At 45.8% G+C, this 13,487-nt stretch overlaps 1 pseudogene; it reads right to left on the reverse strand.

The window, feature by feature from the left end:
• Positions 1-9,458: 9,458 nt before the first annotated feature.
• LOC109437034 (ubiquitin-ribosomal protein eS31 fusion protein) lies at positions 9,459-9,943 on the reverse strand (annotated as a pseudogene).
• Between the last annotated feature and the right edge of the window lie 3,544 nt (positions 9,944-13,487).

Here is a 13,487-nt window from a genome sequence, read left to right on the forward strand (position 1 = left end):
CGCACGCCTCTCCGGCTGTGTTCCAATCGCAGTTCCAAACAAAACAAAGCTAGGGCATCTGCCCCGGGGCTACTTTTCCGTCTGGCGTTTGACCCACAGTCAACTTTGGGGCCTCCACACGGACCCCTTCTCAAGAAGATACTACGATCTGTAGGGAAATTCTAATCATCCCCTCGCAGCCACCATTTATTAAGCGCTTGCTGTGTGCGTGGCCTGCGCATAGCAAAGCCCTCGTGAGGCAGGAAGGGCTCTGTGAGGATTCACTGCGCTTAGTGAAAATTCTATTCACAAGAAATAGATAACGCTGGAGTCTATTTTTACAGATGAGGAAATAGACACCGAAAGCAGTGAAAGACCTTTGTGAGGCCACACAGCTGAGGCCCTGGGAGGATGTGTGAGGGCTGCGGATCCCACCCATGCGAGGCTGTGGCTGCTGAGACGGGATTAGCCTGAGAAACCTTGTTTGGGACAAGGGCAAAATGCCACTGCTACTCAAAAGATGCAGAAGTACAGGAAGAGACCTTGGAGATCCCTGGATCCACTCCTCAGATGGATAAACTGAGTCCCAAGATGGGCAGGGACTTGCTTGAGGACACGCGGTGCTCTCCAGGACCCACACTTCTTTTTCGAAAAGGAATTGACCAGGCTCCCACTGCCCCTGAACTTGCTCATGTCTGAAGCTGCCCTTCCCTCCTACCCATAACTGCAACACTGAATTACATGACTATAGGTTACTCTTTACTAGTTTGTTTAAGGTGTATGCTTGATGTTCACTCCCTTGTGACCACCACCCAAATCAAGATACAGAACACAAGTGTTTCCCTTGCCCCTTTCAATCAATGCCCCACCCTTTGAGGTAAATACTACCTTGACTTCTAGCATCATTGACTAATTCGTCTTTCCCAGAACTTCATATAAACGGAATCACATAGTATGTACTTTTTAGTGTCCAGTTTCTTCTGTTCATTTTGTCTGTGAGATTCATCCATGTTTGTGCGAGTATCTTTTTCATCACTGAATACTATTACATTATGTGCATTTACCACAGTTTATTTATCCATCCACCTGTTGATAGGCATTTAGGTTGTTTTTGGGTTATGACTGTTTTGAATAGATCTGCCATGTACATTCTTGTCCATATTGTAGCACTCCTCTTGGGTGGCTACTAGGCATGGATTGCTGGGTCCCATAGGACGTTCATCTTGAGTTTCATGAGAAATTGTCAGACTGTTTTTCAAAGCGCTTGTACCATTTTACACTCCTACTGACAATTTTGAGAGTTTGGTGTTGTCAGTCTTTTCAGTCTTTTTAATTTTAGCCATTCTGATGAGTGTGAAGTGGTCTCTCACTGGCTTTAATTTGCATTTGCCTAGTGTCTGATGGTGTGGAGTCTTTTTCATATGCTCCTTGCCCATTAGGAAAGCTACTTTTGTGAAGTACCTGTGTAAGTATTTTACCTATTCATCTTTTTATTTTTATAGTTTGGTTATAAGTCCTTTGTCAGATATATTTATTGAAAATATCCTTTTTTTTTTTTTTTAACAAGCGTGTATTGTATCACGGAGTTTGGAAACAAAACAAGGCTGAGGAGTGAGTTATTATATATATAAGAAGACAGAAAGGGATGCTGGGGTCAGAGGGGGCTTTGACCTCATCTGCATTAGGGCTGGCTTCAATCCTGAGCAAGCAAGATATGCTCTTGTATTTGTCCTGGATGACTTCTTCATCTCCAAAGAACTTGAGTGTGGTGGGGAGGCCAGAATAAGTTTATGGAAATTCTATGAACAGGCCATGCTGTTTCCCGCTCTGGGCCTTTGGGTGTGCTGTTGCCCAAACATCACTTCCTTTAGGAAGCCCTCATTGATGCTCCCCAGCCAGCCTGGGTCCAGAGGAGACTTCTCATCTCCAACTCCCTGGCATGTCTCGGTGCAAGCCAGGCCCAGCATAAGAACCCAGGATCCTCTCCGTTTCTCAGGTTCTTCTTTCTCTCCTATTTTGAAATGTCTATTAGCTAGTTGGGGTCTTTGAACCTTGCAGAAGTCCTTTGTGGAACAAGGCAGTGTATCAATAAAAGAATAAAGCAAGCAATTAGTGTTTGCTGAGTTGATTTGCTCTATCTTTTGACCCCAAAGCATGCTAGTCACAGAGGAGAGCTTGGTGCGGGGCAGGGGTGTATGTGGGGGGGCGGGGGTTGCTAAATGAATGTGTGACCCCTGAAATTAGAAAGCAAAGCTGGGTCCCAACAGCCTTGGGGTAGATGGACCCTTGGTGCTAAAAGCCCCATGACTGGGGCCTGGCAGTGCCACAAAGAGACCAAGTCACATGTATGTAGGATAGCATTTATTTAATCATTACTTCACTTAGCAAATATTTGTTGAGCACTTACTGTGTGCCAGTCACTATTCTAGGGGGACACAGCAGTGAACAAAACAGACCAAACTCCTTGTCCTTCAAGTGCTACATTCTAGGAGAGGGACAGACAATGCGCAAAGACGGAAATAGGTACATGATTCGTCTGAAGTGCCCAGAGAGAGATTCAGTTGGGACGGGTGTGGCATGTGCTTTTGGAGGTTTGACAGGTGGCCAGAACTGACCTTACCTGACTTGGTCTCTTTTCATGAAAGATTTGAAGGAGGTGAGGGACTGAGTCAGGAGCTGTTGGGGGAACAATGGTCCAGGTTAGAGGGAACAGCCAATGCAAAGGCCCTGAGGTGTGTTTAAAGAACACACAGGCCAGTGTGGCTGGAGCAGAGTGAGCCAGGGGACAGAGGGTGAGGCCAAGGGAATTGAGGGCAGGTGGAGGGCCCTTGCTGGCCACAGTGAAGGCTTCAGCTTTTACTCTGAACCAGGAAGGAGCCATGGGACAATTTTGAGCAGATCAGGGACATGACCTTAGGGTTTTGTTTTGTTTTTGTAAAACATTGGAAAATTTCAAACATATATGTAAATAGAGAGAATAAAGTGAAGCCCAATATCCAGTATATACATCATGGCTGAAGTTTTTGTTTGTTTGTGGTTTTTTATTTACAAAATTTAAGGTAGTATTTACGTGCAGTAAAAAGTACACTTTTTGGGGTATGGTTTTGACAAATGTACATCCTCATGTAGCTACCAGCACAACCAAGTTATAAAGCAGTTTTATGACCCCCAATGTCCCCGTGCCCCTTTAACCCTCCCCCAATCTATTTTCTGTTCCTATTGTTTTGCCTTTTCCAGCTTGTCGTATAAATGGAATCACGCAGCACGGGGCCTTCAGTGTCTGTTTCCTTTAGTCAGCATGACGCCTTTGCGACTGACCCACGGTGCTGTGCGTGTCAGCAGTCCGTTCTACGGAATGGCCTATCAGACTATGTTTTGAGGATCCCTCTGCCTGCCCCATGGGGGATGAACCAAGGAGAAGGAGGGTGAGAGGCCGGGGAACCCTGCGCTAGTCCAGACAAGCAGTGGCAACAATGGCCAGTGCCTGTTTTCCTGAGCTCTTCGGTTCGCATAGAAATGCTATTGTCAGCCTTCTTTTACAGATGAGGTTAAGTGACTTCCTTGGGTCACACAGCTGGCAAGTGGCAGAGTTAGATTCAAACCCAACACCTCCCTGCTCTGTCCCCAAGAGTGGGACGGTCTCTGTAGGGCATCCTGAGGGACTCTGTGCACATTTGCAGATATTCTGACCCACTGTGGCAGGGCCAAGGGCCACCACCTCCAGGGAGGCAGCCGAGCTTGACCTCAGATCCTAAAAGCCAACCTCAACTGCCACCACCACCAGGGAACCCCAGCATGTGCAGGTAGCTCATGGGTTTGGCACCCACTGACACTACCACCCATTGTAGGACAGGGGAACTGAAGCTCCATGAGGAGGAGGCTCTCAGGAGGGCTATGTGACAGATTTAGAATTTGAACCAGTCTATCTCCAGAGCCTCGTTCTTAGCACCTCTTACTCTAATTACTGGACCTTGGTTTTCTCATCTGTGAAATAGAGTTACGGGGTATGAATAACTTCATCAACTGTCCAAATGTCCTGATGTTGGAGGCTGAGATCTGCGCAGGCCCTGCTCTGTGCCCCCAGGCCAGTGGCAAGTCTTCTCTGACCCTCACCATTCTTCCTGTGGCCCTAGCCTCACCAGGACCTCAGGTCTGCCAGGCCTGAGTGGAATGAATGTGGGTGGGGTGGAGTGGGATGCCTGCCCAGGTCACCAACGTTCTTCCCAATGAGCCCCCACCTCCTCACCTATCTGGACCCCGGCCACCCCATGCCCACAGGCAGAGGCTTCGCTTTTCTTTTTAATGCCTTCACTGTTTTTCCTTCCTTCTACCTGAGGGGTGCGCATTTAAAATTTTCAGCATACATGGAAATGAAGAAAATAAAAGTCCCTCATAAACCCACCTCCGAAGTCCACCACTGTTCACAGTTTTGTGATGTGTCCTTCTATACATCTTCTTTGTCTTGTGTTCATTCATTCATTCGTTTGCTTGCTTGTTCAATGCTTATTGAGGAACTACTATGTATTGTAGATTCCGGGAACACAATAGTGAATAAGGCAGATAAAACCTTTCACATGGAGTTCTGTACACAGAGTCTCTTTTCCAACAAAAATATAAGCACATTCACTGTTTTGCAGTCTTTCTTTTTTCCACTGAACAACATACGGTGAGCAATTTGTATTGTTAATATATAGAAAACCACAGAATCATTCTTCAAGGACATTTTAATTTCGTTTTTGATAAGGTCATAGAGTTACATGTTTCAAAAACTAAAGCAAAATATATACAGGCAACCGAGAACAACCTGCCTCATTCTCCTATCTTCCGTCTTGTCCCTTCTCCCCACCACAAAGAGGGAAGCATTTTTACTTTTTTCTTACCATTTTTTCCCATTTTTCTATACATAAACCCATGTAAATACAAATACATAATCATTCTTCCCATTTTCAACCCAAAAGTTAGCATCTACCATGAAAGGTAATCTTATCACTTATCAGTGTGTCCTGGAGCCCCATGTCGGCCACGGCCAGTGTCCTCAGCCTTCTCTCCAGCTGCGACATCTTCCACTGAATGAATATCATGATGTCATAACAGATGACAAGACCTGAACCATTCTCTTTGACACAATCCTTTATTGATGGCTATTTGCGTCATTTGTAAATATAGCATCTTTGTCTCAGCTGCTGATTCTTCCACCTTAAGGACACAATAATTATCCAACCAATTCCCTGTTGTTGGGCATTTAGGTCAATTTCCAATTTGTCACGGCACTGAGGTGAATACGTTCATGCAGATGTTTTTGCCCTCCTGCATGACTGTCTGCCCAGGAAACTTGTAAGGCAGCAGCATCTATTGTGCGCTCCTTACGTGGCAGGCAACGTGCAGAATGCTTCGTGTGCAGGACCTCATTCATCCTCACACCCGCCCTTGGCACCAGGGGTCATACAAATGAGGTCACGGGGCTCTGGAGAGGCTGAGAACTGTCCAGTGTTCTCCTTGGTGGTAGATAGTGGAGCCACGATTCAAATCTGGGTCAGGCGAAGTCCAGAGTCTGACATCCGGGTGGAGGACAAGCCCCCAGAATGGCCCTGACTAATAGGACCCTCCTGAAGGGATAGGATGGCATCCTCCCGAGAAGACCTGGAGGCCTTCGGAGATCATCTGGAGAGGTTCTGAGGTTGAAAACACAGTGGCTGCAGGACCCAGGCAGGTTACATGACTGAGGATCTAGGCAGGGTGTCAGACAAAAGGGAACAGTGTGGAGTGTGACAAAGTGGGAGCTCCCTGCCTGACCAAAGGGGCAGCTACTGTTCACCCTGGCTGACTGGTCCGTATGGCAGACCTGTTCTGGGTCCTCCAGTTTTTCAAATAGGAGCTGGAAATTAAAGAATAAAGTGAAGTCTCCTGATTTTAAAGTGATGGCAACTGATTAAAAACACAATTACGTGTGTCTGCCACTACCTCTTCAATGGTTAGGTGAGACAGAGCATCTGGCAAACTATTAATATTAATAATTGATGGATCCAGAAAAAATCCTTTGTGTATGTTCATGGCAGGATTCTGGTTATTTTTCTGGAGATATAAGTTTTTTCAAAATACAAAGTTGGGGGAAAAAAGGGATAAAACCAAATAAAATATGCGAATCTAGATCCTGGTTCAAAAAAATTCAGATCCTGGTTCAAAAAATTTAGCTATATAAGACACTTTGGGGTTAATGTGGTAATTGAATATGGACCATATATTAGATGTCTGTGGAAACATAACTTTTCTCTTAGGTGGGATAATCATACCATGCTTATAAGGAGAATGTATTTGTTCTCAGGGGACACAGGCTGAGGGTTAAGAGCAAAAGGTTGTGTCAGAAACTTACCCTTAAACAATTCAGAAAATGATCTATATCTACATGGGGAGAAAGAAAGGCCAAGAGTGAGTGATGGCCATCCCAAGCTTCAGTTTCCTGTGTGCTTGAAGTTTTTTATAATAAAAATTTGGGGTAAAGGGGAGAAACAGCAACCAAGGGGGTAAAACAAAATGTTCGTGGGTGCTAGAAGTGGACCCCAGTCTGCCAGGTGTCATTTAGCTCAATTCACTCCCGCTGCAAGATGGGGAAACTGAGGCCCAAAGAGAAGGAGGGAGTGTCTTTTATTTCCCCACTGATTTACCTTCCTAATTCATTTTCCTCACCCAGTGTGAGAGCTGGGTGTTTGGGCGGGTGGGGATGAAGCCAGAGTCAGCACTTCCTAACCCTTTGTTTTCCCTCTCTAGTCCTAGGGCTCTATGAGGGTGATTCTGTTATAGCTCCACTTTACAGAGGTGGAAACTGAGGCCCAGAGAGAAGAAATGGATTGACTGATCAAATTGGGGAGCGAAGCTGGTCCTCAGGGTCTCCCATCTTCCCTTCTGTCCCCAGAGCAAGAACACTGACTTTGGAGTCAACAGGCCCGCTATGTACTGGCTTTGCTGTGTGACCTGGGGGACTCAACTAACTTCTCTGAGCCACAGCTTTGTGTGATGAGTAAGAAGGCTCCTGACCCCCCTGCCCTGTGCAGTCAGTACTGTCACATGTCCCTCTGCCCCTGCAGTCCCTGAAATCTCAGCATATCCAGGTCTTGTGCCCACACAGGCTGCCTCACAATGCCAGAGCCCCTGCCTCCAACTCTTCTTTTACCCCAGCCCCAGACCCACCTAGCTGCCGCTCCCCCCAAGCCTCACTGCAGGTCTCTGTGTGTCCCCTCCTGTCAGGGTTTGCCACCACGTCATCCTTCTGAAATTCAGTTTCCTCATCTGTAACACAACAGTCATCGGGCTGTTTTCCTTAATTAAACAGGCGTCCCTCCTCCTCCAGCTTTAATAAGGTATAATTTACATACAATAAAATTCACCAATTTAAGTGTGTGTGATGATTTCTGACAGATGTATACAGTACCACAAGTATCATATAGAACCTTTGCCTTTTACTCCCAAATTTCCCTTATGCCGTTTTGTGGTTAATTTCCCTTCCCCCCGCCCCCCAAGGCCCTGGAAACTGCTGACCTGTTTTGTGTCAGTATAGTTTTGCCTTTTCCAGAACGGCATACAAATGGAATTATACTGAACGTTGCCTTTTTAGTCTGGCTTCTTGGACTTGGCATAATGCACTTGAGACTCACCCATGTTGTTGCCTGTATCTGTAGTTCATTCCTTTTTTGTTGCTGAGAAGTATTCCATTGACCAATATACCATAATTTGTTTTTCCATTCTCAAGTTCATGGACATTTGGGTTCTTTGTTTTAGTTATAATAAATCTATTATAGTCATCCAGGTTTTGGGGGTTTTTTTTTTGGTGTGTGCAAATATAGATTTTCATTTCTCGTGGGAGTGGAAGGCCTGGGTTGTAGGTAGGTGTATATTAAATTTGATAAGAGATTGCCAAGCTGTTTACCAGAGTGGTCATGCCATTTTGCATTCCCACCAGCAATGTGTGAGAGTTCCGGTTTTTCGTTTGTTTGTTTGTTTCAGGTGTATAAACAATGTAATAGACATTTACATCCCTCACAAAGTGATAACCTCCCCCAATCTACTACCCTTCTAGCATCATATATAGCTGTTATGACTCCATTGACTCTATTCCCTATGCTGTACTCCATATCCCGTGGCTATCTATATATTACATTATCGTTGACATTCAATATTATTCAGCTTCAGCTTCAGGTGTACAGCGCAGTGGTCAGGCATCTACACCGTCCATGAAGTGGTCTCCCTAATAGGACAAGTGTCCATCGGATACCCTACAAAATCTTTACAACATTATTGATTATATTCCCCAAACTGTCTTTTATATCCCCATGACAATATTGTGGCTACCAATTTGTACTTTCTAATCCCCTCACCTTCTCCCTCATCCCCACCACCCTCCCATCTGGCAACCATCAGTTTTTGTCTCTGTATCTCTGAGACTGTTTCTGTTTAGTTTGCTCATTTATTCTGTTCTTTGGATTCCACATATAAGTGAGATCATATGGTATTTGTCTTTCTCTGTCTGACTTATTTCACTTAGCATAATGTTCTCTAGGTCCATCCATATTGTTGCAAATGGTAAGATTTCACTCTTATTTATGGCTGCGTAATACTCCATTGTATAAATGTACCACAATTTCTTAATCCAGTCATCTACCGATGGTCATTTAGATTGTTTCCAGGTCTTGGCTATTGTGAATAGTGCTGCAATAAACATAAGGGTGCATATATTTTTTTCAAATTAGCGTTTAGAATTTTTTGGATAGATACATAAGAGTGGAATTGCTGGGTCATAAGGTAGTTCCATTTCCAGTTTTTTGAGATACCGCCATACTGATTTCCATGGCTGCAATCCCACCAACAGTGCACAAGGGATCCCTTTTCTCCACATCCTCACCAGCACTTGTTGTTTGTTGATTTATTGATGATGGCCATTCTGACCGGAGTAAGGGGGTATCTCATTGTGGTTTTTCTTTGTATTTCTCTAATGATTAGTGAGGTTGAGCATTTTTTCTTCTCTGTTGGCCATCTGTATGTCCTCTTTAGAGAAATGTCTCTTCATGTCCTCTGCCCATTTTTTAATTGGGTTGTTTGTTTTTTTGGTGTTGAGTTGAATGAGTGTTTTATAAATTTTGGATATTAACCCCTTATCAGATATTTTTGTTTTATTGATGGTTTCCTTTGCTGTGAAAAAACTTTTTAGTTTGATGTAATCCCATATGTTTATTTTTTAATAAACATAATCCCATATGTTGATTGTATGAGGGGATATATCAGTAAAAATATTACTAAGGGTAATGTCTGCAAATTTACTTCCTATATTTTCTTCTAGGAGTTCTATAGTTTCAGATCTTACATTTAAGTCTTTAATCCTTTGAATTTATTCTCATATATGGTGTAAGGAAGTGGTCCAGCTTCATTTTTTTGCATGGGTCTGTCCAGTTTTCCCAGCACCATTTTTTTTTATTAATTCATGTCTTTTATTAACCCATATATAATTACGTATCTTCTGGTTTGTTGAAGTAGTAGGTCAGATGACATTTGCCACAATAATGTCTGTCAAAGTGGCTGGCCGTAAAAACTCCAGCACCCCATTCATCTGAAGGGTACTTCCGACGAAGGCGACTACTTTTGCCATCATCATCCACCTTATAGTATTTCAGGACAGCCAGCTTAAACGTTCTTCTCTTTTGCTTATTCTTCTTGGTAGTGGTGTAAGACTTCTTCCCTTTCTTAACACCATCACGAAGTCTCAACACCAGATGAAGAGTGGACTCCTTTTGAATGTTGTAGTCAGACAAAGTACATCAATCTTCCAGCTGCTTGCCAGCAAAGATCAGTCTTTGCTGAGCAGGAGGAATTCCTTCCTTATCCTGGGTCTTGGCCTTTATATTTTCTATTGTACCCGAGGGTTCAACCTCAAGGGTGATGGTCTTCCCAGTAAGGGTTTTCACGAAAAGCTGCATCTTGGCGGAAATTCCACCGTTGATGGTGGATTGGAAAGGAAGCAAATTTCAGTTTTTGCACATCCTGGCCAACATTTGGAATTATCAGTCTTTCAAATTTTAGCCCATTTTAATAGGTTGTAGTGGAATCTCATTGTGGTTTTAGTTTGCATTCCCCTAGTGACTAATGATGCAAAGCATCTTTTCATGTGCTTATTTGTCATCTGGATATCTTCTTTGATGTGTTAAGGTCTTTTGCACATTTTTTTTTATTGAATTGTTTGTTTTCTTATGATTGAGTTGTAAGAATTCTTTGTATTCTGGGTATAAGCCCTTTATCAGAGATGTGTTTTGCAAATATTTTCTCTCTGGATTGTTTTGAGGATTAAATTACATAAACACTCAGTAAGTGGGTGCTCTTACTATTATTCTCACTGCTATTGTTATTTTATGACTAGGTTTTGTCATATAGCTAGAAAGAGGTCTCATGCCTCTCAACCCAGAACTCCCAGTGGCACCTGCCAATGGAGGCTCCTCGGTGCCAAAAACCCACCACTCATGTCCCCTTTGCTGGACTTCCCTGAGAGAGACTCAGACTCTGCTACAGCCCAGGACATCTCTGTGTCGTTTGTTGTTTGTAAGTGTCATTTATCAAAACCAACCAGCTGGCCTCAGCTGCTTGGCTGGGCCCAGAGGAGCCCTTGGAGATGGCCTCGCCCTCCCTACGCCACCCATGTGACAACGCTATACCCTTCCCTGTCTCCCAACCCACATCATGGCAACTGTGTGCCATGTGTGCACAGACATGTCCCCGCATTCGAGCCTAAACAGATAAGCCAGGATCTGGTTCTGACTTGTCAGATGAGACAATTGAGGCTTGATAAAGTGATGTGGCCCGTCAAAGTCCCACAGCCCAGAAGGGCTGGCACAGGTCCTCTTGCACTGACATTGTCATTTGCTCACACCCGCATTCAGCTTGTACATTACTGCCAGCTGAGCAGAGAACGGGAGGCAAACAGTGACTATCTATTGAGCACCTAGTAGGTGCCGAGCACTGGGATCTGAATGAATTATCTCACTCAAGGGAGTAGCTGTTAGTGTTCGATTTGACAGGTAAGGAAACTGACACTTGGAGAGATGACGTGACTCACTCAATAAATTAGTGGCAGAGCAGGATTTAAATCCAGGCATGCTGTGCCCTCAGCCTGAATGCCTGACTGCAGGGCCAAACTCACGGCCTCTGTCCCTTCCACGAGGCCTGCCCCAACCGGTGCAGCCAGCAGTCCTAGGGGCGCCCAGGCACAGCATGTGTGCATCCTCACCAACCATCATGACAGCCCCTGGAAGTGGGTCATGCTGTCCCCGTTCCACCCCCGTCCTTTCTCCTTTCAAACTCATTATGACTCCCCATCTCTACACCTTATCCATGATGCAGTTCTGCTTCTTGGAGCACCCTGCCCACCCAAGTATCACTCTGTTCTTTATCATCTTCCAGTGGAAACAGGCTGACCCCGTCTGCTGGGGACCCTATGTGGAGGCAAGATCTGCCTATATTAAGATGCCCTTTGCCCCAGCTATCCCCCTTCTGGGACTATCTTCTTCAGATACACTCGCATGTGTGGGAAACAGTGTTTGCATGAGGATATTCATTGTAAATGCCAAAGACTGGAAGGCACCCAAATGCCGCCCAACAGGGGACCAGCTAACTGCAGTATGGGAGTCATTTGGTGGATACTCTGCAGCTAAGAAAAGCATGAGGCTGCTCCCCTTACACTGAAATGTAAAGACACACAGGCTCTCAGTGGGCTGTGCAGTCCCAGGGAGAAAAGAACAGACGTCGCCTCATACATGCCAGGATGTGCAAGGGGCTGAGTCCTGGGAAGGTACCCGAGTGGCTGGGGGACAGAGGCAGAGACACTTTCATTCTACACTTGTCACCTTTTGAATTTTGAGCTGAAATTTCCCCCTCTCTTGGGAAGCCACCTCTGATTCCACCATCTGAGGTGTCCCACCCACAGTATTGTTTTGAGTAATTTAGAGGTTCTGCCCTTCTCTAAATCTGGCTGCCCCAGGAGTTTTGGGGAGGTGCCTCCCACCAGCCCTTCTCTTGTGTGTCTTTGGGGCAGACTGAACACCCCTGAGGGAAGGCCAGGCTGAAGCGTATCCTTCAGGAGAGCCCAGGCGTGCAGCTCAGGACCCTAGAAGGTCACTGAGTCAGCCCGGTTCCTGAGGCTTCCTCCTGCCCCCAAGCCTCGGGAGTGGGCTGATCACAGCCCAGCCTCACGGAGTTCCAGGCACATTCTAATCCTCATCCTAACTCTTTAAAGGGAGTATCATTCAAAACCCCACTTTACAGAGGAGGCAACTGAGGCTCAGAGCAGTTATGAAATCCCATAACTCACCTGAGGTCACACACTAGTAAACGGAGGAGCCAGAATTCAACCCTGGCTAAGTGCATTGTGGGTGTCATTCGGTAGCCTGTTGAGGGATACTGGGAGGTCTCTCAGCCTGGAGGTACCTTTCTCTTGCCCTGGATGAGGCTGGGGACCCAAAGATGCATCAGGCCAGGGCTTTTGGGTTCCTAACCATTGTGATCAGGGCAGCACAGGGTTTTCGGGGGAAGAGTAATTCCACCTGGAGCAGCAGGGAAGGCTTCCTGGAGAAGGTGGTACTGGCTCTCAGCCTAGAAAGATGAAGTGACCGTCAAACCCTTCAACTTGACTCACCATGCTCACTATCTTCTGTTTCCACACTTATTGCCCCACAGTTATCTTTGTGACTGGCACCCTCCTCCTGAGCCCAGAGGAGATTTCAAGCCTCCCCATGACCCTGGCCTACTCCCTCAGCTTCCACCCCATTTCAACAAGCCAGTAAGGGTCTGCATCTTTCTCAGATCCTGTCCCCACCTTCCACCCCCACAGTGGTCCCATCTGGACTTGCTCCAGCCTCCTCACTGGAGGAGGAAGTCCCCACCAGGATCCCTACGCTGGGAGACATGCTGACACACTGGAAAGTGTGGTAGGTGGCTCTGTGGATGATCACTGTCCGAGATCAATTGCAGAGGAGTGTGGAGGTTTTAAAAAATGACTGCAAATTCTGTCATTTCTCCCATTTCAAGGCAGGGTCTATGTCTCTTCCCCTTAAAACTGGGTTGGCTGCTTCAACCAACAGAGTAAGGCAGAAGTGACAAAGTGTGACTTCAGAAAGGGCCAGGCAGCTTCCACAGGGTTCTCTTGCCACTCCTGCTCGGTGCCCTGAGGAATGCCCTGAGGCCATGCTGTGAGGAAGACCTGGCCAGACACAGAGGTTACATGCAGATGCCCCAGACCACAGACCTAGCTGGGCCCAGCCCTGGAGGCCTCCAAGCCCAGGTGCCTGACATAGAAGTGAAGGGGCCTCCAGATGAATCCAGCCAGAGGCAGATGCAGGACAGAGGCAGGCCACCCCTGCTGTGCCCTGAGCATAATAAAATAGTCACCTTACACCACTGAGTTTAGCAGGGATTGTAACGCAACACAAGATAAGAAGAGGGGGGAATTTGTGATTTTTTTCCATCTCTGATCATCA

The sequence above is a fragment of the Rhinolophus sinicus genome, linkage group LG15 (genome assembly GCF_036562045.2).
Source record: "Rhinolophus sinicus isolate RSC01 linkage group LG15, ASM3656204v1, whole genome shotgun sequence".
NCBI classification, from domain to species: Eukaryota; Metazoa; Chordata; class Mammalia; order Chiroptera; family Rhinolophidae; genus Rhinolophus; species Rhinolophus sinicus.